This window comes from Saimiri boliviensis, chromosome 8, assembly GCF_048565385.1.
Source record: "Saimiri boliviensis isolate mSaiBol1 chromosome 8, mSaiBol1.pri, whole genome shotgun sequence".
Classification (NCBI taxonomy): domain Eukaryota; kingdom Metazoa; phylum Chordata; class Mammalia; order Primates; family Cebidae; genus Saimiri; species Saimiri boliviensis.
Window position 1 is genome coordinate 53,271,356 of NC_133456.1, and position 3,161 is coordinate 53,274,516.

The 3,161-nt window shown below is 45.8% G+C and overlaps 1 pseudogene; it reads right to left on the minus strand.

The window, feature by feature from the left end:
- Positions 1-2,088: 2,088 nt before the first annotated feature.
- On the minus strand, positions 2,089-2,761 carry LOC101036275 (apoptosis regulatory protein Siva pseudogene; annotated as a pseudogene).
- Positions 2,762-3,161: the final 400 nt, after the last annotated feature.

The window sequence follows — 3,161 nt, forward strand, 5'->3', positions numbered from 1 at the left end:
TTGTCTAATGTCAACATTGAGGAAGTAGTGAAAGTGGATTTTGAGTCAAGGCTTTTTGACTCAGGGCCTGAACTCTTTATTCTATTTAGCTCATGAGTTGCATTCAGTCCCCCCCACCCCACCAAAGATATATGTTCAAGTCCTAAACTCCAGTACTTATGACTGTGAACTTATTTGGAAATAGGACCTTTGCAGATTAATTAAACACAGATCTTACGGTGAAATCATCCTGGACTTAGGGTGGGTTCTAAATCCAACGACTAGAATTTTTATCAAAAGAGAAACAGAGAAAAAGTCCTATGAAGACAGAGGCAGAGATTAGAGTCATGCTACCACAGGCCAAGGAATGTCTGGCGCTATCAGAAGCTGGAAGAGGCATGGAAAGATTCGTCCCCTTTACAGCCTTTGAAGGAATTGTGTCCCTATCAACAGCTTGATTTCAGACTTCTGACCTACAGAATGGACAAAATAAATTCTTGTGTTGTTTTTTTTAAATTTTTATTTTACGTTTGGGGGTTCATGTGAAGGTTTGTTGTATAGGTAAACTTGGGTCATGGGAGTTTGTTGTACAGATTATTTCATCACCCAAATATTAAGCCCAGTACCCAATGGTTATCTTTTTTGCTCCTCTCCCTCCTTCCACCCTTCCTCCTTAATTAGACTCCAATGTCTGTTGTTTCCTTCTTTGTGTTCTTAAGTTCTTATCATTTAGCTCCCACTTATAAGTGAGAATATGTGGTATTTGGTTTTCTGTTTCTGCATTAGTTTGCTAAGGATAATAACCTCCAGCTTTATCCATGTGTCTGCAAAAGACATAATCTCATTCTTTTTTTATAGCTGCATACTGTTGTTTTTAAAACACCCAGTTTTTGGCACATTAAACAGACAAACACTGCGTGACTGAACAATTGAATGAATTGCTTGAGGACTCAATGACTGACAATCAAATCTCTGGGTCAAACCACAGAATTCTAAAAATGTAGTGTTGTGGTTAAATCTTACCAGGTGGGTAAACTGAGCTGTAAAAGAATTGAAAACTGGCCAGGCACAGTGGCTTATGCCTGTAATCCCAGTACTTTGGGAGGCCAAGGCAGGAGGACAGCTTGAGGCCAGGAGTTTGATATGAGCCTGGACAACATAGTGAGAGCTTGTCTGTAAAAACAAAAATAGCCAGGAGGTTAAGACTGCTGCAGTGAGCTCTGATCATGCCACTGGGCAACAGAGAAGGAACCTGTCTCAAAAAAAAAAAAAAAAGAGGAAAAAGAAGCGGTAGAAGAAGGAGAAGGAGGATGAGGAGGAGGAGGAGGAGGAAGAAAGAAAGAAAAACGCCCTCCCAAGCACTTCGATTACAGGCCTGAAGTGGAAAGGTGAGTTAAGGGCCTAACCTGACCCCCACTCCATTCCACCCCCCACCAAGTACTACTGTAGCGTGTTCTCAGGGTATAAGTCAGACAAAAGTAATCAAATTTGAGCTGTGTGAGAACTTCATAATGGAGGCAGAGTAGAAGTAGGCTAAGCACTGCAGCAGCCGAGCTAAAAAATAAAAAAAAGATACAATTAAGAATCTCTTAACTCTAGTGTCAGTTGCAAAAACTCTCCCACAGCATTGAAGGCTGCAGAGTGGGAAGCTGATGTGTCAACCCTTTTCTCTTCTTTGCTTATCTCTGCCAATTTGATATTTTGTTCGTGTAGGGGAGCGCGCCTGCCCTGAACGTCTCCACCTCTCTGCCTTTGCCCACGCTGTACCCTGCTTTGATTGCCCTTACCTTCATGTTTGCATGCCACCCTTTTAAGATTTAGCTGAAATACCAGCTCTCCTCTGACTCCTTGAGCTCTACTCATCGGTGTTTTCCAGCGCTTAGAGATTTCAGCACCTCCTGGGTTTTGCTTACTGATGCTGACTTCATGTTGTACTAGCTACAGAAGCCACAGGTTAAGTTCCATATAGTTTCTCTGAGTCTTACTTTGTGCAATCATTTATTCATTCCATCATGCAATCATCAAGATATATATCTATATCTATATCTATATCTATAGATAGATATATATATATCTGTATATATAGAGATAGATAGATATATCTGCAAATATAAAGAGGTTTATTCATTCTGTCGTTAGGAGTACAAAATAGAACATGTAAAGGGCACCCCTCCCGCTCACCCCACAGTTCAGTGTGAACACCGAGCGCGCGTCCAGGGAAGGCTGCCATGCATGGCGTGGCTCTCAGTGAAGGCTGCCGGCTTGAGCCAGCCTCAGGTCTTGAACATGGCGCAGCTGGTGCACAGCACTTTCTCATACATGTCACTGCAGTCCACGAGGCCACACAGGGTACAGGCCACAGCGCCACAGCCCCAGCAGGTGCGCACACACCCCGCCCACACAGGGCTCGCTCACACTGGCCGCAGATCGCCCTCCCATCCACAGCTCGCACACATGAGGAGCAGACGATGGACGCTACCCCAGATGGGTCAGCTTCAGAGGACTGCCCAAGGCTCCTGATCAGGCTGCCATCTGGTCCAATCAGCATCTGCCCACGTGCAGCCCTCGGGGCCCCTGTAGGGCCAGGCTTTGGGGACTCTGGTAGGTGAACCACGGCACAGCCTTCATCCCATACATGGTCCAGGTAGGCCTGGGTCCCGAGGAAGAGCAGTCGCTTGGTCTTCTCGAAGACCTCCTGCGAGTAGCGCTCAGCGCACACGCCACGGCTCAGCTCCCTCTGGCCCACGCGCACCTTGAGCTGTAGCGGGGCCGCGTCAGCGAAGGGGCAGCGTCAGCAAAGGGGCAGCCGCGCTTGGGCATTGCCGCGAGCCCGTCCCTTACCGCCGACGCCGTCATACAATCATCAATGTTCTGTGAGTAAACTCATATGCTCCAGGTCATGTTCAGAATGCTGGGAAATGAAGGAAAAGACAGCTAGAAATTATATTTGAGATAGGGAGAGGCAGATAATAAGTAATAGATGGTAAACTATCAGATAGTGACAAGTGTTATGAAGAACAAAAACAGGGTGCCTACGTGGATGGGCCAATGTGATTAAAGATTCAAAGAAGGATTCACAGAAGAAAAGATGTTTTAAGTAGAACCCGGGTTGAAAAGAAGAAACTATCTTGAGAAGACCTGAATGAAAAGCACTCCCAGCAGGGGGAAGAGCAATGGGCCCA